This window comes from Pelodiscus sinensis, chromosome Z (genome assembly GCF_052426305.1).
Source record: "Pelodiscus sinensis isolate ZL-2025 chromosome Z, ASM5242630v1, whole genome shotgun sequence".
Lineage (NCBI taxonomy): Eukaryota > Metazoa > Chordata > Testudines > Trionychidae > Pelodiscus > Pelodiscus sinensis.
Genome location: NC_143085.1, coordinates 21,168,583 through 21,191,543, shown reverse-complemented (window position 1 = coordinate 21,191,543; position 22,961 = coordinate 21,168,583). Strand labels below are relative to the sequence as shown.

At 49.0% G+C, this 22,961-nt stretch overlaps 1 pseudogene; it reads right to left on the bottom strand.

Annotated features, from left to right (window-relative positions):
* Positions 1-3,600: 3,600 nt before the first annotated feature.
* LOC149520695 (uncharacterized) overlaps positions 3,601-22,961 on the bottom strand; it is a 52,421-nt pseudogene continuing 33,060 nt past the window's right edge.

Sequence of the window (22,961 nt, the reverse complement as noted above, 5' to 3'; positions counted from 1 at the left end):
CAGCCGGTTCTCAGCTTTCCCGCTTGCTTGACTACCTCGCTGAGGGACAGCAAAGTGTTTTCCTCTCCATCTGCTTTAGTCGGCTCTCCTTTGGGACACCGCATCACTCGGCACCATGGAGCCAGAGCCGCCCCTGGACACTCTGGTGCTCATGTTGAACGCCTTGCTGCAAGCCTGGCAGCAATTGCTGGAGGCTGCCTGGCACCTTCTGCTGCAGGCCAGCCCCCTGGCCCTCTCCCTACCCCACCTGGGAGCCCTGGAGGAGCAGTGCCCGGATGCCAGCATGCCCCGCCGCATCTGCTGTCTGGACACCAGCAGCGACCACATCATCCTGGAGCGCTGGGGAGACCAACAGTGGACTCAGAACTTCAGGATGAAGAAGGACACCTTCCTGGAGCTCTGCGAGTGGCGACCCTGCTCTGCAGCGATGGGACACATGCATGAGGCCCACCATTCCCCTTCACAAGCGGGTGGCCATAGCCCTCTGGAAACTCTCCATGCTGGATAGCTACTGATCTGTCAGGAATCAGTTCAGCATGGGGAGATTCACCATCAGAGCAGGACTTACCGGCCCCTGGGCCATGACGGGGGGCTGCGAGGAGGATGTGGGCTGCCCCAGGGAAAACGGGGGGGAGGTGGTTTAAGTGCCCTCCCCGGGAGGGTTTGGTCTATTCCGGCCGTGCTACAGACCACTGCAGTGGCCAGGATTGTAGTGGGGGTTGCTCCTGGGAGTGGGGCAAAGAACAATCCCAAGCAAAAGGGTACCCCAGTGATACTTGGTTTTGTGTGTCTCTCTGCAGGTGGTGAAGGCCATCAACAGGGTGCTGCTCTGCAGAGTTGTCCACCTCACCAACCTGGATGTGGTCATCCAGGGGTTCAGTGCCCTCAGCTTCCCCAACTGCGGTTGGCAGGGGGGCAATTGATGGAACACACATCCTCATCCATTCCCCGGACCACCAGGCCTCCCTCTACATAAACGGGAAGAAGTACTTCTCCGTGATCCTGCAGGCTGTGTCTGACCACTGGGGCCAGTTCACAGACATTAATGTGGGCTGGTCGGGCAAGGCACAGGACACGTGGGTATACCGCAACTCCTCCGTGTGCCAGAGGCTGCACACCAGGACTTTCTTCCCCGACTGCCACATCAGGGTCAGGGACGTGGACATGCCAGTGTGCCTGCTAGGGGATGCAGCCTACCCCCTATAGCCCTGGCTCATGAAGCCCTATGTGGCAGGCCTTCAATGCCAGGCTCAGCAGGGCCTGCATCATGGTCGAGGGGGCCTTCGGCCGACTGAAAGCATGGTTTAGGTGCCTCTTCACCAGCCTCGACCTCTCCCAGCACAATATTCCGCACGTGGTGGCAGCATGCTGTGTGCTCCACAATTTGTGTGAGAGGAAGGGGAAGGCTTTCCTGCCAGCCTGGATGGCAGAGGCTGACTGCCTGGCTGGCCAGTACACACACAGCCCCACACGGGTGCCAGCCAGGAGGCCCTTTGATGGCTGTCTGCATCCGGGAAGCCCTGCGAGAGAGCTTCCAGGTGGACGAGGACTGAAGTCCCCCTGGCTTGCCCCACTGGGGTCTGGGACCTTACATTCCTCCCTGTGGACCTGCCATCACTGCAACCTCAGCTGCTGCCTCTGGAACTCCTCCAGGTTGCAGGTGTGCCTTCTGGCCCGGGTTCGGGTGGATGATCCAGGCAGGGTGGTGGGTCTTGCACTCGCAGGTGCTACAGCTGTGGTGAAACAAGAGCAGTGATCAGTTCTCCCTGGGGACACAGTGGGTGAAACCCAGGCCCCCTCTGCAAGGCGAGGATGGCAGGTCTCCACACCATCACGTCCCGCTATCCCCGGTGAGTGTGAGCTGGCCCAGCCCCTCTGCTACCTACAGTGTGATGTGGGGGGAAGGGAAGCGGAGATGTGCTCTGCCTCTGTGTAGAGGAGGCATCTGGAGGGAGGGCAGTGTGCAGGGTCTCTCCCCAGGGTAAGGTCCCTGGGCTCCCCCTCCCCTTCCGCCCCACATAAGAGGATCGTGATGTCACTCACATGTGAAGGCCTCTCCGGCCTCGGATGAGGCTGCTGATGGGCTCTTTGGGATGGCTTGGGGTTACTAGGTGCAGGGCAGGCTCCTGGCTGCCGTCGTCCTCCTCCTCTTCTTTCCCTGTGTCAGGGGCAGGGCCCTCTGCCCCAGGGTCAATGATGACCTGGGGGGGCATGGACCATCTGACACCCCCCCCCAGGATGCAGACCAGGGCCTCATAGTAGGGACAGGCCTCCGGGTAAGCCCCTGGTTGGGAGGCCCTGGCATACGCCTGCCGCAGCTCCTTGAAATTGCTCCGCACCTGCTCTTGGCTACGCATGTGGCCTCTGATGGCCAGGCTGGCAGCCATGTGGCTGTGGATGGTCACATTCCTGCACTTACTGCAGAGATCATGGGCATTAGAGGCCTCCCCCCAAATCTTAATGAGGCCCACGATCTCTGCACTAGACCAGGAAGGCGCTCGCCTTTTGCGGCCCCTGGCAGGCTCCTGAGAGCTGCCAGCCTGGTCCTGGGGAGCGGTGGAGGGCTGGGTGGCAGTGGGTGGCTGGCTTATGGTGTGCCAGGTGCACCGTCTGCTGGCTGGGTGCTGGCTGGCTGGCAACTGGCACTGGCACTGTGGCCAGAATCTGCCCCTTTAAGGCCTCCAGGGCTGGGAGGGAGCAGATAAGTTTTCCTGGTTTGGCCCAGAGTGGCCCTCAGGGGGAACTGGGAAGGGCTGGAGGCCCCCTAATTCGAAATAAGTGTCTACAGAGCACTTATTTCGAATTAGGTGTTATTTCTCGTAGAATGAGGTTTACCTAATTCAAAATAAGTGCTCTGCTATTTCAAATTTATTTTGAAATAGCGGTTTGTATGTGTAGACAGCTATTACAGTTAATCCAAAATAACATCTGTTATTTCGAATTAACTCTGTAGTGTAGACATACCTTCAGAGGGTTAACAGATATAGACATAGTAAGCAATAAAGATGTTAAGATGTGGGTAATCCACTAATAATGTAGTTGAAAAATTGTTATTGACTACATAATTAGTCTACAAGAGAAGGCTTCCTCAGTCCCAGCTTACTCCATGTCCAGGAGCTACGTCCACTGCAGCTCTTTTAAATATAGTAAGAGCCGGGTGCAATTTTGAGAATAGTTTGTGTTATTAAGTTGCTGATACCATGAATTGACAGCCATACTTCCATGAATATTAATGTATTGATTAGAAGTAGCCTCAAAACTGCATTACAACAGAACTAGTCAACATACAGAGAAAAAAAATCATTAGATACTAAAATCTGTTCTTTCCAGAACTTCCATAGTGAGGTGGGGGAGGAATAATTGCATCATTCTGCATATAAACTTTGCTATGCCTTTAAAAATATTTTGAAGTGTTCATTATAATATTTTGAAGAACCCTGGAATATGCATGCTATTTAAACAACAAAAGAACAGAAAAGTTGGGTAGGATTAAAGCATTTCAGATCCTGATCATTGTTAATGATGTGGTAAACAAGCAAGCAAGCAAGGAAACCTAGTCCACCCACATAATTTAGTCAGTTTCTGAGCTGAAGAAAGCAGCTATCCTGAAATAAGGAGGAGCCAGAGTTTTTTTTCAAAGCCATTTTAATTTTAAATTTTGAACATGGGGAGGGGAAAACAGACTGCAGGAAACTCCACCAGATATGAAAAATAGTGGCAAGCTGTTAAATGACACATAACCTACTGAAACAAACAAACAAACAAAAAAAAGGACTATGTAGCACTATAAAGACTAACAAGATGGTTTATTAGATGATGAGCTTTCGTGGGCCAGACCCACTTCCTCAGATCAAATAGTGGAAGAAAATTGTCACAACCATATATACCAAAGGATACAATTTAAAAAAATGAACACATATGAAAAGGACAAATCAAATTTCAGAACAGAAGGGGTTGGGGGGGAGAGGAAAGGTAAATGTCTGTGAGCTAATGATATTAGAGATGATAATTGGGGAAGCTATCTTTGTAATGGGTAAGGTAATTAGATTCTTTATTCAAACTCAGGCGTAAAGTGTCAAATTTAAGCATGAATGAGAGTTCAGAGGATTCTCTTTCAAGTGCAGTCTTAAAAGGCCTTTGAAGCAGGATGTAGGTAATCAAGTTGTTGAGAAAATGTCTTTTCTGGTTGAAATGGCAAGAAACTTTTTTTTCTTTGTGATCCTGTCTAATATCTGTTTTGTGGGCATTGATCCTTTGGCGACGTGTCTGAGAAGTTTGTCCAATGTACATAGCAGACGGACACTTTCGGCACATGATAGCATAAATTATATTTCTTGATGCGCAGGAATATATGTTCTTGATCTTATAACTCACTTGGTTAGGTCCAATAATGGTATCAGCAGAGTGAATATGTGGACAAAGCTGGCACCGGGGTTTGTTGCAAGGGAAGGTATCAGGGTTGGTATTAGTGTGGTATGTCCTGTGGTTGTTGGTAAGAAACATCTTGAGGTTAGGTGGTTGTCTATAGGAGACTATGGGTCTGTCTCCCAGAGCCTCTTGGAGTTTAGTATCCTGTTCCAGTATAGGCTGTAGTTTATTGATAATGTGATGGACAGGTTTAAGTTGGAGGCTGTAGGTGATGACAAGTGGTGTTCTATTGTTGGTTTTCTTGGGTCTGTCTTGAAGTAGATGGTTTCTAGGTATTTGTCTGGCTCTTTCAATTTGCTTTTTTATTTCTCCGGGTGGGTAGTTGAGGTTTATAAATGCTGAGGTTTATAGATCCTGAAGTTTCTGGTCTCTGTCAGTGGGATTAGAGCAGATGCGGTTGTATCGAAGGGCTTGGTTATAGATGATGGATCGTATGGTGTGTTCTGGATGGGAGCTGGAAGCATGTAGGTAACTGTATGAGTCAGTGGGTTTTCTGTAGAGAGTGGTGTCTAATTTTCCATTGCTGATTTGTACTGTGGTGTCCAGGAAATGGATCTCTCGTGTAGAATGGTCCAGGCTGAGATTGATGGTGGGGTGTAGGTTGTTAAAATCTCTGTGGAATGTCTCCAGTGTTTCTTGGCCATGCGTCCAGATCATAAAGATGTCATCGATGTAGCATAAGTAGAGAAGGAGTAAAAGGGGATGGGAGTGGAGGAAATGTTGTTCTAGGTCATCCATGTAGATATTAGTATACTGTTGGGCCATGCGTGTACCCATGGCTGTGCCGCTGATCTGGAGGTATAAGTTGTTCTCAAACTGGAAATGATTGTGGGTGAGAAAAAAGTTACATAGGTCTGCTATCAGATTGGCAGTGGTATCCTCTGGGATAGTGTTTCTAATTGCTTGTAATCAATCTTCATGTGGGATGTTGGTGTATAGAGCTTCTACATCCATAGTGGCAAGGATGGTGTTATTGGGGAGGTTATCGATGTTTTGTAGTTTCCTTAGGAAGTCAGTAGTATCTTGGAGATAGCTGGGGGTATTGGTTGCGTAGGGTTTGAGAAGAGAGTCTACATAGCAGGATAAACCAGTAGTGAGCGTGCCAATACCAGAGATGATGGGACATCCAGGGTGTCCAGGCTTATGGATTTTGGGAAGCAGATAGAACAATCCTGGTCAGGGGTCAGAAGGTGTTTCTGTGTGGATTTGTTCCCGAGTAGCTGTAGAGAGGCTTTTCAGGAGACAGTGTAGTTTCTTTTGGTATTCCGAGGTGGGATCAGAGAAGAGAGGTTTGTAAAATGTGGTGTTGGAGAGTTGTCTGGTTGCCTCCTGGTTATAGTCGGACTTATTCATAATGACCACAGCACCCTCTTTGTCAGCTGGTTTGATTATAATGTCCAGGTTGTTTTTGAGACTCTGGACGGCATGGTGTTCAGTGTGACTGAGATTGTGTATCGCTTGTTGTCATTTGCGAATAATGTCAGTCTGTGCGTTGTTGCGGATTCCCTTCAAGTGTAGTCTTAAAAAGGCCTTTGAAGCAGGATGCAGGTAATCAAGTTGTTGGGACAATCACATAACCTACTGACACAGAAGGGGGTTTTTGTAGTAGGGGGTTTTTGTGGCTTTGACTGCATTCTAGCTCTAGTAAAAGGAAGAGCTTTCTTCTTTTTTAAAGTTTTTAAAAAACTAAACTGTATACAATCCTTTAATGCAGACAAAATATATTAGACTAACTATCTTCTCCACATTGCATACTACAATGATATGCCATCCCTTAGATTTATAGAAACTCAGTTTTTAAAAATCTGTAGTTTAAAGGTAATATGTTTCACCTAAAGAAGGAAAAGAAAGGGGTAATCTATTATTGTATATAGGTATTCTGCCTTTGTCACTCCTTCAAAAAAGCCACAATCTTCAAGTATTTTCTAAGGTGCTGGATTTTTGTATATGGTTTAACAATGCTGATGTATTCAGTCATTAAAATAAATTGCCGGACCTCTGTATAGGAGGCTGGCAATATACATCCTTGCTTTAGCCTTATATTGAAGAAGGTATTTTATGACAGAGACTTTGGAAGGATGTTATTTAAAAAAGCAGATATGCTGTTGAATGTTTATGTTAAATGATAGTTTTTAACTAAAATGTTTTTTCCTAGTGGGAAGCTTGCAGCAAACTAATGTATCTTCTGAACCTTTACTGATTAAAGCTAAGATGAGGGAATACTGGGGGGTTTTTCTGTATCATCTAGAAAACTGCCATTAAATTGCAGCAGTGTTTTTCATACCAATGCTTGTACAAATCCTAATGTTAAGCAACTATTAACTACTGTATTTGGCTTCACATTTTTCTGTGAATCCAGCCAACTTTTTTTACATCGCCAATTAAAAATATTTCATTATAAACAATTTGTTATTGAATATGTATGTGAATAACTGGGAAGAGAAAATGTTCTTGGCAATTCTAGGCTAATCAAAGCTCTGTCCTATTAAAATGAAGATCTTGTTTCCACTGGTATACAGAATATGTATAATGAATGGGGCTGTTTGCTAAATTGGATCTTTTGGTAATAATGCAGATGAAAAAGTTTCCTATAAACTTAACAGGGAACAAAAACAAGAGTTTTGAACTTCAAGATGTTACTAATTTGCAAATCTGAAGAGAAGCAAAATGGCATTTTCTGGTCTGAGTAAAAAGAGTAGAAAAACAAAAATGAAAACCTGTGTTCCAAAGTTTTAATTCATTCTGTGCTGTAACTAGCAAACAAATTACAAAACAGACTGCAAATTAACTGCAATGCTGTTATACACCACAAAGACTGCACACACACAGCTTCATGAAAGTAAATTTATTGCTTACCTGTTGTGACAAAGCTCCTACTTAAACTTGGTGTGTCCTGCACTTTCAGGTGGATTTGCTTGCCTCAGAGGCTCACAGCAACCCTCAGTCCTAGGCACCACACCTAGGGTATGTCTACACTGCAAAGTTAATTCGAAATAATCGTTATTTCGAATTAACTTTAATAGCGTCTATACATGCAAACTGCTATTTCAAAATTAATTAGAAATAGCGGAGCACTTAATTCAAATTTCGTAAACCTCATTCTACGAGGAGTAACACCAAATTCGAAATAGCTATTTTGAATTAAGTGCTATGTAGACACTTAATTTGAAATAGGGGGCCTCCAGACTTTCCCATGGAGCCCTGGTGGCCGCTCTGGGCACAACCAGGAAAACTTACTCTCCTCTCCCCCAGGCCCAGAGACATTAAAGGGGTAGACCTGGCCACAGTGCCTGTGCCAGCTCCAAGCCTGTGAGCCCAGAGCCAAAAGTGGTCACCGGGGCCCCTGACCCAGAGGCCCCAAAACATGAGCCAGCAAGCCACTGGCAGCCAGCCTTCCACCACTCCCAAGAAGCAGTCTGCCAGCTCCCAGGAGCCTGACAGGGGCCAGAGAAGGCAGGCGCATTCCTGGTCCAGGGTGGAGATCATGGACTTTATTCAGGTTTGGGGGGGATGCCTTCAACGTCCATGATCTCCGCACTAGAAAGAGGAATGCAGCCGTCTATGGCAGGATAGCTGCCAGCCTGGCCACCAAAGGCCACATGTGAACCCAGGAGCAGGTTAGCATGAAAGTCAAGTTGGTCCGGCAAGACCCCCCAACCCTGAGCCCTGAGCTTCCTCTCCCCCTTCTTTCCCTTGTTTCCCCCTTCCAGCTCCCTCCTCCCAGGTTTCCCCCTCCCCTCTTCTACCCTCTCACTTCCCCTTTTCCAGCTCCTTTTCCCAAACTTCCCAGAGGTTCATCTCCCCCACCCCCCAGTTTTGTTCAATAAACCCAGTTTCTAATTTTGAACATACATGTCTTTTATTTTACATCAGGAAGGGGAGACTAGAGAGGGGTAAGTGGAAGGATGTGAGGGAGGAATGGGGCATGAGCCCCCGGTGGGGAGGACCGGGGAGTCTCTGAGAGCTCTTCGGGGTTGGTGCTCTTCCTCAGGGACTCCTGGATCCTGAGAGCCCCCCGATGGACCCCACCGGATGGCAGCCTGCAACAAGTGCAGCCGGGCTCATGGCAACAAGCCCACAAGATGCACCGGTGTGCCCAGGGGCAGCTCTGGCTCCATGTGGCCGAGTGCTGTGGTGTCCCAAGTGCGGGCACTCAGGGCACTCCAAGACAGGACTGCTTTGCTGTCCCTCATCAAGATAGACAAGCAAGTGGGAAATCCTGAGAACTGTCTGTCCAGGGTGGGGTAGGGTCCCTTTAAGCACGGAACACAGTTAGCCTCAGGCAGCAGCCCCACACACTAAGTCTTAACCTGATACCCTGCCAGCACTGGTTCCGGCCAGCCTTAACTTCGGTTCGGGGTCCACTCAGTGTGGACGTGTATTTCAAAATAGCAAAAAACTATTTCGAAATAGTTTTTGTGTATAAATGCGTTTTTTTGAATGAACTTAATTCGAATTAACTATTTCAAATTAAATTAATTTGAAATAGCACTGTAGTGTAGACATACCCCTAGGGCATTAGCTTGCTGTTTGTTGAGCTCCTGACATTGGCCAGTGTAATGTATAGGGAGAGAATAGTCTCCAGACTTTACCCTAAGTTGAAATAGGGAATGGGTGTTGGGGGAAACCTGGGCCCACCCTCTACTCTGGTTCCAGCCCAGGGCCCTATAATAGCAGCTGCCTATGAGAGTCTCCAACACCAGCTACAAGACATCTACAAGATCCCTGGGCTATTTCCTTAAACTTTCCCTGGCACCTTCCTTCTCTCAGACTCATCCTCCTAATATTCACTTGGTTCTTGTTCTCTCCTACTCCCAGCAGCGCTTTCATATGTCCTCTCAGCTACTCATGCATCCCACAAACTGAGGGGATGCCTATTCAATTACAGTATTCCCAAGTGCTCAACTTCCCCACTTGATTTTGCTGGTTCTAGACCAGCCCCTCTCTGTTACCCTGGGAACAGAGACCTTCTCTATTGGGAGGCTAACATACTGTTGTATCATGCAAGCAAGGTAGTAACAAACTTTATCAAGCCTTTATTTACCAAAGGTGAAACCTCCTTACAAATCTACTTCTGCTCCCCTATGTAGCTCTCACTCAGCCCTGGCTCATCTCCTCCCCCCTCCTTCCTGTTTCCTGTGCTTCCAAATTCCCAACAGCCAGTACTCCCAGTTCTAATAATTACAAACAGCATCTAAAACACCACATTCCCTCCTCCCTTAAGAAGCTCTCCAAATTATAAAATAAACATTGTTCTAACCACAGCAACAAATATGGAACAAGACACTATACTGTTGGCAGAAATATTACACTGAAAATACTACATAACATAGTCTCTAGTCCAGACAGGGGGTCGTCTAGGTCTGATGGACCGTAACTCAGACCCCGGTTCCAGTGCAATGTCTTGTTGTGTTGGTGCTATGGTGAAGTCATACAACATGGGTTGGGTGTTGGCATCATCTCCTCTTGGTGTATAGGCAGGTGCAAGATAAGAAGCATTCCAAACCCGCCCATCTGAAAGTTGATAGGTGTAAGGTCCTTTCTTCTCTATGATTTTAAGAAGAGATGTGAATTTATGGTCCCCTTTGCATAAAATTCCAGGTTTTCTTACTCTAATGAAGGAACCACGCTCAAACATCAGTTTCTTAGCACCCCGCCGTTTGTCTGTGAAAGCCTTATACTTTCCTTGCTTCTGTTCAACTGTTTTTCTCACAGCATCCGCATTTGATGCATCAGGTCTTGCCTTTAACAGTCCAGCAATGTTCAGTTTAGTATTCATCTGTTTTCCATGCAGTAACTCTGCGGGTGATCTTTGCGTTGTGGCATGTCGTGCAGCCATGTCATGTAAGCTTGCAAGAAATCAGTAGTGAAGGTTATCCATGAGCACCCTTCCAGTTTAGCCATTTGCAAACTCTCTTTCAAGTTTCTGTTAAACCTTTTGATTTCCCCATTGGCTTGAGGGTAATACAGGAATGATCTTCTATGTAAAATGTTTCTCTCTGTTAGAAAAGTTTCAAATTCCACAGAAGTAAATTGACTACCATTATCTGAAACTAGTTCTTTGGGGTTAACTTCCCTGATAAAAACTGTATAAAGGAACTTAATTACTGTAGCAGAAGAAATTTGCAATGTAAACGCTACCTCAGGCCATTTATTGAAATAGTCTATTAAAGTGATGGCATAATGACAGTCAATTGGAGCAGTATCAAATGGTCCTACGATGTCAATCGCAACTTTTTCCCATGTAGATTCAGGAAGAGGAACAGGCTGTAATAGTGGGGTACATGTCACTGCTGTCTTATCGTGCATTTGACAAGTGACACAGGATTTTATGATTGCTTCAGTTTGAGGATCCATTCCTGGCCACCAATACAGATCTCATAGACATTGTTTGGTTCTGACAATACCTTGATGAGTATTGTGTGCCAGGTGTATGAGTTTTGGCTATAATTCTTCTGGCACAAGTAGCCGGTGTGTACTTCGTAGCACACAGCCATCAAGCAAAGAAAGTTCAACCCAAATTCTAAAATAAGGCAGCAAAACTGGGTCAAGGTTTTTAGGGTTACTGCGCCATCTCTTTGTCAGAAATTCCCATTTGTTGAATTGGACATGCTGAACAAGCAGCTTGAAATTGTTCTCTTGTAACTGCAGTAAGAGTGCTTGTAATAAGCACAACTACCTCATCTTCAACCTCTCTTGGACCATCTGGTGAAGACAAAGGCAGGCGAGAAAGGCAATCAGCTATCACATTTTGGTTTCCAGGCTTATATTCCAATTCATAATTGAAAGAGAGTAATCTTGCAGACCATCTAGCAATACGATTCCCTGTTCTTCCCAGTCCTTTTGTGGTTAGCAATGTTGTCAAAGGGCTGTGGTCTGTGTGCCCTACTTGAATGGGTAGCCCCTCAGTAAGTTCTCCATTTTTCAGTAGCCCAGACACAAGCAAGTGCTTCTTTTTCAGCTGTAGAATATTTTCTCTTAGCATCACTCAGTGTCCTTGAAGCAAATGCATCAGTCCTCTCTGTGTTGTCCTCGTGAAGTTGTGTGAGGACAGCCCCACGTCCATAATCAGAAGCATCAGTAGTCACAATTGTGGGCAATGCTGGACTGAATAGCGCAAGTACTGGACTATGTACAATCAAGTCTTTCACAGTTTCCAAACTAGCTTATGTATCTGTTGTCCACACCAAGATTGAACTTCTCCGTAGTAATTCTTGTATCGGTTCAATGACAGAAGCATAATTGAGAATGAATTTTGCATACCAGGAGGTTAGACCCAAGAAGGAACATAAGGTTTTCAAATCTGTTGGAGGAGGAGCATTTTAAATTGCTAGTATATGATCTTGATCGGGTTTTAATCCAGCCGCTGAAATTGTATGCCCCAGAAGGAGAGTTCTGTTTGTCTAAATTTACATTTAGACATATTGATCTTGAGGACTGCTGTGCTGATGCAGTTTAGTACAGGTTGCAGATTATTGTATTTCCAAACATGATAATATCATTCAGATAGCACTGAACTCCATGTTGATTCTTCAGAATCAATTACATCATTTTTTGGAAGGCACTTGGGGCAGATGCAAGACCGTATGGAACCCATTTGAAACTAAATAGTCCCTCATGTGAAATAAATGTGTGAGGTCTCTTCTATCTTCATGCAACATAACCCGGTGGTATGCACTCTGCAAATCAAGAGTAGAAAACATCTTGGTTCCACGGAGTTCTGCAAATATTTCTTCAATGTGAGGAAGAGGGTGCTTTGTCAGTCACAATAGCTTTATTTGGCTCCCTTAAGTCCACACAAAGGCGAATGCCTCCATCCTTCTTCTGTGTCACTATTATAGGTGAAATTCATTCTGAGGAGTCAATCTCTTCAATAATGTCTTTTTGAACAAGTTTTTTAAGTTCCTCTGAAACAGCTTCCCTGACTGAAAATGGTAAGTGCCGTAACTTCTGTTGTACAGGCATCACATTATGTCGCATTTTAACTTTATGCACAAACCCTTAATCACAGCCAAGTTTCTCCTCAACCTGGTCTTGGGTCCCATCTGAAACTGGTGTGTGTACTGCAAGAGTGCTTTGCTGAGGAAGATCAATTTGTCCATTAACTATCCTGAGGTTTAAAGCAGCCAATAAATCTCTGCCAAGAATAGGAGTGCCTTTGTGGACAATGTAGAACTCTGCATTTACACAGCAATCACCAAAAGTCACTGTTGCTGGCAGGCAGCCATGTACTGGAATTTGGTTTTTCAAATAGCACACTAAGGCTACGTCTACATTGGCCCCTTTTCCGGAAGGGGCATGGTAATTTTTGAAATCGCAATAGGGAAATGTGCGGGGGATTTAAATATCCCCCGTGGCATTTAAATAAAAATGTCCGCCGCTTTTTTCCGGCTTTTAGAAAAGCCGGAAAAGAGCGTCTACACTGGCCCCGATCCTCCGGAAAAAAAGCCCTTTTCCGGAGGATCTTATTCAAAGTAGGAATAAGATCCTCCGGAAAAGGGCTTTTTTTCCAGAGGATCGGGGCCAGTGTAGACGCTCTTTTCCGGCTTTTCTAAAAGCCGGAAAAAAGCGGCGGACATTTTTATTTAAATGCCACGGGGGATATTTAAATCCCCCGCACATTTCCCTATTGCGATTTCAAAAATTACCATGCCCCTTCCGGAAAAGGGGCCAATGTAGACGTAGCCTAAGTGAAGTTTGGGTTCAGTAAGAGGCACATCTTTAAAGTAATGCAAATAGATGGAATCAGGTAGTATAGATACTGCTGAACCAGTGTCCAATATTAGCTGAATGGGATGTGATTTGCAGAAGCATTTACAGTGCACCTTATCTGTTCTGGAATATGTACAGTAGTGATTTTGTCCATACTCAGCACAGTAACATCTGGTATTGTAACTGCATGCACCTGTTGCTTGGACTGGATACTATGGCATATCTTAGCAAAATGCCCAATCTTTTCGCAGTGATTGCACTGAGCTACTTTTGCAGGACATCTTGTGTAGCTTGCAAGGTGTTGTGGGGATCCACAGCGAAAGCATGGCTTTGCCGTGCTTTGAATGTGCTGATTCTGTGGTTTTTCATTAGTTTTCCCCTTGTGATTGTTTGTCTGCAGCAATAGTGGACTTTTCTGCAAAGGAGTCACAGCCTTAACTGGGCCTCCTGTATCCATGCTCATTATTTTGGCTTCTGTTATAGCTGACTCAATCTGGGTAGCAATGGTTATTGCTTTTTCCAGTGTGAGTTGTGGTTCTAGAAACAAGTGTTCTCTTACACGAAGCATGGTTGTTTTCTCAATGAGCTGGTCTCTAATCATCTCATCCACCATATTCCCAAAGTCACAAGTTACATCAGACGCCTCAGAGAAGTAACATACTGCATTATAGTCTCCCCTGGTTTCTGCTCATGCTGGAGAAATCTGTAGCGATTAGCTACTACATTCACTTCTGGCACAAAAAAGTTCTTTAATGCAATGAGTGTAGTCTCATATTTATCATCTGCAAGGGGAAAAGTGTAAAATATATGCTGCCCTTCTGCTCCCAGGCAATGGATTAGCAGAGCATGCTTTCTTACTTCAGAAATCTCTATAGCATTGATTGCAAGCAGATAAGTCTCAAACATATGGATCCACGCAGTAAAAGCAATTGGAGGCTCACCTGGGCTTTGCAGAAAGGGTGCAGGTGGGTTCAGAGGCAAAAGATCCCATCCTCGTCACCAAAATGTTGTACCATGCAAGCAAGGTAGTAATAAACTTCAACAGGCCTTATTTACCAAAAGTGAAACCTCTTTACAAAGCTGCTGCTGCTGCTGCTGCTCCCCTCTGTAGTTCTCACTCAGGCCTGGCCCATCTCCTCCCCCATCCTTCCTGTTTCCTGTGCTTCCAGATTCCCAACAGCCAAAGTTCCCAGTTCTAATAATTACAAGCAGCATCTAAAACACCATACATACCTCCTTTCTTATCTCCCTCTGACCTGACCCTGTCACAAACTCTACTCTGCTTCCCTCTTCACCCCTCCTCTCTTTCTTTTTTTGGAAGGAGTGTGGGGGAGGCTGCTTCTGTTGTGGCAAGCAGGCAGGGTTTGGGTGCCTCCATTCTGGGCCAAGTACCCTCCTCTTCTTATCTGCTGTGTTTGCAGGCAGCTTCCTTTCCCCCTCACCTCACCTTGTGAGCTGTTTGAGCTACTGGGTGGGGGGGGGAGTAGATCCCCAAGATGATGGAAAAGGGATTCTCCTCTCCTTTGCTACCTTGCGCCTGGATGGGGGAGGAGAGGAGAACCCTTTTTCATTGTCTTGGGGGACAACTTGGCCCCTTTCTTCACTGCTGCAGGACTGGACTCACCTTTCCTACTGCTCTTGCTCTTTCTGGGGAAGAGGAGGTAAGGAGGCTGCTTTAGGGTAGCTCCTGGATTTTTCTTTCCTCCCCACAGCTAGCTGTGTGGTGGGGATGGAGAGAGTTTATAATAGACCTTCTTTCCATCTGGATCCCTGGAGTGGTGGTTGGTGCAGTTTTTGTGGGGCACTGGAGGTGGGGTGTGGTTTACCTCCCCTTTCTTCTCCCACTTCCTCCCCCTACATTTCTGCTGCTGCTGCTGCTACCATTGCTGTTCCCTACACAACCTCAGTTGCTCCATTCTTGGTCCCACTGCTTGCCCCCCCCCCCCCTTTTGCTCTGCTAGATCCTGCAGCAGGTGCTGTGGGCCTGCCACTCAGGCATCTATGGGAATACCTCTCCTCCTCCTCCACCCTCCAGCAGTGTCTAGCTGCCCCCTCCTCCTTCTTGCAGCAGGCCTTTCCTTGCTGCCTGCCCTCCCTTCCCTTTCTTTTCTTCCCCTCCTGTGTGCCCATATCCCGCCTCCCTTTGTTCTTTGTTTGGCATCTGAGCCTCCCCTCTTAGTTATCTCCTTCACTTTTTCAATCCCTCCATGCTGTTAATATTATTTCATCTCCCTAGTGCAGCTGGAGGAGCTGGTCTTTCCATCCAGTTCTGGGAGTTGTACTTTTGTTCCTTTATCCACATCCTCCAATTACTAGTGGGCTGCGTCTAGACTGGCAAGTTTTTCCGCAAGAGCAGCTGCTTTTGCGGAAAAACTTGCCAGCTGTCTACACTGGCCCCTTGAATTTCCACATGAACACTGAGGATCTCATGTAAGATTGTCAGTGTTCCTGCAGAAATGCTATGCTGCTCCCGTTTGGGCAAAAGCCCTCTTGCGCAAACGCTTTTGCGCAAAAGGGCCAGTGTAGACAGCTGAAAACTATTTTATACAAAAAAGCCCCGATCACGAAAATGGCGATCGGAGCTTTCTTGTGCAAAACCGTGTCTAGGTTGGCATGGACGCTTTTCCACAAAAACTGCTTTTGCAGAAAAGCGTCCGTGCCAATCTAGACGCTCTTTTCTGCAAATGCTTTTAACGGAAAAGTTTTCCATTAAAAGCATTTGCGAAAAATCATGCCAATCTAGACACAGCCGTGGAATAATTTGATAAATAGTTAGTATAAGATACTGTATGTTACAGAGTGTAAAAGAATATTTTCTATTTGGTTCCTGCATACATCACATATTCAAGAGATAGAAATGTAGCCATGTTAGTCTGGTGTAGCTGAGACAAAAAAACAGGACTATGTAGCACTTTAAAGTCTAACAAGATGGTTTATTAAGTGATGAGCTTTTGTGGGCCAGACCCACTTCCTCAGATCAAATAATGGAAGAAAATTGTTACAACCATATATACCAAAGGATACAATCAAAAAAATGAACACATATGAAAAGGACAAATCACATTTCAGAACAGAAGGGAGATGGGTGGGGAGGTAAATGTCTGTGAGCTAATGATATCAGAGGTGATAATTGGGGAAGCTATCTTTGTAATGGGTAAGAATTAATGTCTTTGTTTAGACGGAGGCGTAAGGTGTCGAATTTAAGCCTGAATGACAGTTCAGAGGATTCTCTTTCAAGTCTGGTATGAAAAGGTCTTTGAAGCAGGATGCAGGTAATCAAGTCATTGAGACAATGTCCTTTCTGGTTGAAATGGCAAGAAACTGTTTTTTCTTTGTGATCCTGTCTGATATCTGTTTTGTGGGCATTGATCCTTTGGCGAAGTGTCTGAGACGTCGCATGGTATACCATTATTGGACCTAACTAATTGAGTTATAAGATCAAGAACACATATTCCTGCTCATCCAGAAATATTATTTATGCTATCATGTGCCGAAAGTGTCCGTCTGCTATGTACATTGGACAAAGTCTCAGACACGTCGCTGTTTTCTATCAGGCTTAAGCTCTCTTGTGCAGGCGCTCTTGCGCAAGAGGGCAGTGTGGACGTTTGGCAAGTGAGTACTTGCACAAGAATTGGCCTCCAGTGAAAAACACACTCCGTACAGGCAATCACTACTCCTTGGTTCCCCCTAATTGGCTCCCTCTTAAAGGCACAGGCACAGAGCACAGCCATTTGCCACATGCAGTCCGGGTAGCAGCCAGAGGTAGGAATGGCAGCTGCCCAGCCTCAGCCAGGTCCCTCAGACCCCACGGAGGAGCCACCCCAGAGCACCCAGCAGGCCCGAAGGAGGTGACTGCCCTCCTGGATCTCTGGGGAAAGGAGGAGGCCCTCCGGGACCCCAAGTCCCGAAGGAGGAATGCCCACATTTTCACCCAGATGGCCCAGGCGTTGGCCGCAAAGGGACACCCAGCCCGGCCCCTGGAACAGGTCCGGGCCAAGGTGAAGGACCTGCGCCTCACCTACGTGCAGGCCAGCGAGCGTGGGGGTGGCCGAGCCACTGCCTGTCCCCAGTATTACCGCCTGCACCAGATCTTGTGGGACAAAGGAACCAGTCCCCTGCTGTCCCAGGTGGACACGGCAGTGGCCACCCCAGTGGTCCAACCAGGCCACCGGAGTAGGAGGAGGAGGAGGGAGACCAGTTCTCGGACGAGGTGGAGGAGGTGGCAGAGGACAGCAGCCAGACCTCACCATCCCGGCACAGCAGCAGTCAGGATGTGTCCTGGGCATCCTCCAAACCTGGCGAGGGATTGTCTGGTGAATGCAGTGGCTACCATTCGCAAGTGTGCTGAAGAAGGTGTGGGAGGGCTACAGGATGGGGGAGAGGTAGCGGGCACATGGCACAGCCTGGCCACATGCTGCGCAGAGGCATGCAGCACGTGCAACCTCATGCAGCTAGGGTTGCCAGGTGTCCAGTTTAGAACCACACAGTCCAGTCTTTCAGCTTTCTGTTCGGGAAACAAATTGAGAGGCTATAAATGAGAAAATATACATCTGGGATTTTTTAACTAAGATGTACTGTAGACTGTCGTGTAATGTCAAGTGTGTCCGGTATTTTTGTTGAAACCATCCGGCAACCCTACATGCAGCCAGACCAAGTGGCACAGAGAAGCGGCAGCTAGCACCAGCGCATGTCTAGGACCCCAGGGATTCTGCTCAACCAGACCAGAGTGGGGGGGAGGTTTGGCCAGGAGTAGGCCAGCCCCAAGGTTGCAGGCCTACGCCCACACAGCCTAAAGGGCACTGCACACAACACACATCCATGGCCACCTCTGGAACACTGTAGCTTCCCCTGGGGAAGGCACAACAGGCCCCCCCAAGCACATGCGGCCCCCCGGGGGCTCCTGGGCCACCTTGGGACCCCCCCTCCTGCTGCCCCAGTGGAATTCCCCTTCACCAGCCACACCTGTCCCCAGGCATTGTGACATGCTGGGAGAAGGGCACGGGGCTCTGGAACACCATTTGGGGAAGAGCTCACTGACCATGTTGCTCTCCTCTGCTTCTCCTGCAGTGAGACCCCCTGCTAGCGAGGGACCTTCCAGCCTCATCCCGCTGGTGCAAAGGATCCAGGGCCGGCGCAGCGCTCCCGGTACCGCCACCACCTGCTCCGCCGCCACATCTGCACGATTGAGTGCATGGAGTGCACTCTGACAGAGAAGATCCGCACAGATGTGGAGTGGCGGGAGCGGGTGTGGGGCCAGTACCTGGAGTGCTGCGACTGTGTCTGCACTCTCCTGGGCACCATTGCCGACCAGATGGGCCCTGTGCAGCAGCCCAGTGCTGCCAGGCCCCCCTCTGTCACCCCCTCTCTCCGCCCGCTTCTCCCCCTGCCTTGCCCATGCCCCCTCCCGAGGTCCCTCATGCTCAGAACCTCCTGGTGCAGCCTGCCCCCACCCAGCATGAGGGGCAGAGGTGCCCCTGCACCCGTGGAGGTGGGAGAGGCCTCCATTCTCAATCATGAGACCCTCCCAATTCAGGGTTCCCTCCTCTCTCCTCCTCCCAGTTCAGGGTCCCCTCCCCACAGTTCACTCCCTTCCCCATGTAAATAAAAAGGTGCTTTATCTACAGCAAGTGCATTTTATTTATTAGGAAGTGAGGGAAGAGTGGCAAGAAAGGGTGGTGATGGGAGTGGGAAGTGGGGGAACGGGGGCATCCTTGAGGTCAGAGGTGTAGGAGCGGCTTATTGTGGGGCCTGGTCCAGCATTACCGAGAGGGCTTCCCAGACCCGAACCCCATGGCAGTTGGTCTGCCAGGTGGCAGCCATGTGGGGCTGCTCATAGGTCTGGCCCTCACCTACCATCCACCACGGAAGGAAGGCGAATTCCCGCTGGGGGAAGTAGGTGCCTGCCTCCAGCCTGTGGCACAGGCTTGAGTGCCTGAGGATGCGAGCGTCGTGGGCCCAGCCGGACCACCCCACATAAATGTTCTGGAACTGGCCCTGGTGGTCCACTAGCGTCTGGAGCACCACTGAGCAGTAGCCCTTCTGGTTTATGAACCGGGCCACTTGGTGCTCTGGCACCTGGATCACGATGTGCGTCCCGTCTACGGCTCCCCCACAGTTCGGGAACCCGAGGCTGGCGAAGCGGGGTACCGGTGGCGGATCACCCTCTGGAGCAACACGTCATTGCTGGCGTTGACGACCTGCAGCGGGGCACATGAGAGCACAGGGGATGCATGGAATGAGACACAGTGCGTACATGGGTGTGCTCACTCTCCCTTTGATGGCCCCTCCCCCCATGCAGGCCAGGGCCCTCTGCCCCCCAGGATCTTCCTCCCTCCTCACCAGCGGGGCTGTGTGCAGGAGGGACAGCGTGACCCCCTGTGCGGGGCTTCCCCCTGCCACTACAGCCTCCCCCCCATCCGCTCTGGCCCTTTCCCTCCCCCAGGATGAGCCCATGGTCCACGAAGGGCCTTACCTGCTGACGGTGGACCTGCCCACCCCAAACTGGTTCACTACGGAGTGGTAGCTGTCCGGGATGGCCAGTTTCCAGAGGGCAATTGCAACCCTCTTCTCCACGGGGATGGCGGGGTGCAGGCGGGTGTCCTGCTTCCAGAGTGCTGGGGTGAGCCAGGTGCAGAGCTCATGGAATGTCCCCCTGCACATCTGAAAGTTCTGCACCCATTGCTGGTCTCCCCATTGTCCCAGCACCAGGTGCTCCCACCAATCCCCACTGGTGTCGTAGCTCCAGAGGCGCCTGTCAATGGTGGGGTGCAGGCTCCCGAGCCCAGCTGCAGCCATGGCGAGATCCTGCACCTGCTGCCCAGTCTCCAGCAATGTGGCTTCCTGGTGGAGGAGCTCCACAGCCTCTATAACGGCCATGAGGAGCGAATGTGGCTGGCTGGGTCCTCCTCCAGCTCCATGGCTGTGACAGTGGCAGCGAGGTGCCCAGGGGTACTTGCCAGGAACAGAGGTGACAGGTGCTGTTCTGGCTCTTGCTCCCTCAAAAGGGTGCGTGAGCATGTAGCCACAGGGAAATGGCCATCCAGGAGTCCCTTTAAGAACGTCTCCCAGTGGGAGTCCAGTGTATGCCCACAGACGCTGCTGGTGACTTCTTGACATGGCCGAATTGCTTCCGGAGACACGTTCTTGTGCAAGGGCTTCACACCAGTGTGGACGCTTTCTTGGGCAAGAGCTCAGCATTCTTATGATGTGATTCTGGCCAGTGTGGATGTTTTCTTGTGCAAGATATTCCTGCGCAAAAACCCGCCAGTGTAGACATAGCCTAAATGCTTTCCAGGATAAAATTATTTGCACAGATAGCTGTCTATATAAAGAGAACCTGACTATCTTTTTTGTTTCACTAGGGAAAATATGCTATCCTTATCTTTCTATAAACCTAATTGTATTATATGGTAATAATTATATAGCAGTCCAGATGACTGTTGAACATGGAGCTGCAAAAGAGCACAGGAATCTACAATAGTCTTTTTTATATGGCCTCAGAGTGTTGGACTGTTTAGGAACAAATACAAGGGGAGGTGTCATTAGGCTTCTAGCCAGAGCTCAGGCTTTGTCTATGCAACAAAGTTTTGTGATTGCAAAATACCTTTTGGTTACAAAGCAGTGAGAGTGTACACACTGCAATGTGACTTTTGTTGGGAAAAATGTCCAGTTGTGGCAAGAAAAATCTTCCACGAGAGAATTTTTTTCTTTTCTCCTCCCTTCATTGTCAACAAAGAGCATATATAGTCTCTGCTGTTTGTTTCGTCGACAGAACAGGGTTCCACCAGTGTCCCACAATGCTTTCCCTGATTGCTCTTCTTCAGGGCTGGGTGAAATATATTCTGAGGGCCAGATCCGGCCCACCAAGACACTGGATCCAGCCCACAGACCAACCTGCTGGGACCCTCAGGCACGCAGCCGCGCAGTTTAAAGCAGTCTGTGCAGCTCTCTGCTCTGCAAAGAGGGGGAACCTTTGTGCAATCTCTCCACCCCCAGGCCAATCCTCAGCTCCTATTGGCCAGAAACAATCAGCCAATATGAGCTGAGAGATTAGCCGGGGGGGGGGTGGGAGTAGCACATCTCTCTTTCTCCTCCCAGAGCTGAGAGCCACCTTCAGGGAACAGCCTGCAGTTTCAAGCAGGGCTTCAGTGGGCAGGGAGCTCAGTCTGCCTTGAGGTGCTGCAGGCTTAGGTAAGACCCTCCCAGCCAGAACCTGCCTCTGGCACCTTAGCCCCTACTGCATCCCAACTCCCTCTCCCAGGTTGCCAACCCAACACTCTGCACCTCCCTGCCCCAGGTCACAACTCCCTCCCAGACCCTGTAGCCCCTCCTACACTCCTCATTCACCCCAGAATCCTCTCCTGCACCCAAACACCCTCCCAGATCCTGCACTAAGTCACCACCCACACCCTCTGCAGTCTGCACTCCCTTTTCCCCTTCTCTCAGGTCACAGCTCCATCCCAGACTTTGCACCCACTCCTAGTGCCCCTCCCCCAGGACAGAATCCTCTCCTGCACCCCCTCCCTAACCCTACACCCCAATCTCCTGAGCCAGGTCAGAACTCCCTCCTTTGTTGAAATTCCCTCTCAGACCTCCTGTACCCCAGTCCCTTACCTCATGTGACCTTCTGTGTTCAACCTTCATTCGTCCCAAACTGATTCAGCAAGGCCCAAGGAGGTGCAGCTGCTGGTGGGAGAGGGAAAGGGCTCACCACAGGGGGAGGTTTTCCTGCCCTCCATTGTTCCTCCCTTGCCTCCCGGACATCCCTCCTCATCGAGTGTCATCTGCACAACCTAGTCCTGCCCCTGCTGCCCAGCCCTCTACATCCACCTCAGAGGGAAGGATGCTTCTTTGGGGGAAATGCAGAGCCCACAGTCTGCGAGCTCAATCTCCCCCCTCCAATGAGGAGGGTGGGAAGACCCCCCAGAAAATACTTCGGCAGGCCACCACTGTCGACATCATTCCTGACGAGAGTCAGCAAGAGGCACCAGCCGAGGTCTTCACGGCAGCGGAGGGGGATATGCTTGTCCCCCTCGTGGAATTCATCTCAGAGGAGGCCTCAGATGGAGCTCCCCTGTCCTCCTTACCACCTGTACCCCCAACTGTTTTCACCAAGGCAATTGCTGCTTTGGCAGCTGTCGGGGAGGATTCTAGGATCATGGGCATGGACTTAATTCCATCTTTGAAGAAACCGATGCTCTGGGTCTGACATCACTTATCTAGGGAGAGGACAACCTCTTGCCAATGGGCCTTGGTCTGGGCAGTGACTCAGTTGCACTGCCTCCTCCTCCTTCCTGTCCCATGTGCCAGGCGACTGCCCCCATCCTCACCCTTGTGGCACCCCTAATACTTCCCGTCAGCCCAGCTACTGAAAACATCTCATCTGAGGCCACCAAGCCCTTAGGGGTGACAGCCAGCTTGTGGGTACCCCCTCCATCATTGAGGCACAGCAGTCACCTTCCCTCTCTGCTGGAGGCCCAGCAACTACAACCATCAAAACCAATGCCATAGCTTCAGACACAAGCTCCACCCAGCCATCTGAGCCTGGTGTCAACACAGACCCCTTCCTCATCTCCTTCCCCTCAGACCCCCAACTCCATTCAGGAGGTGCCACAGCCCAGTGGCCCAGACCTGGGGGAACTGTCCCTTTAACCTCTTTGCCAGTCCATGCCCCTTTCCCTGTCCCAATCCTTTCCACATTCCCATCCAGACCCTCGGAATTGACCCCCACCCCAGTCCCAGTCCTACTCCTGCCCCCACCACTACCCTCATCCCCACTCCTGTTCGCAGCTGATTTCCAACCCCAAACCTACCCCCTTCTC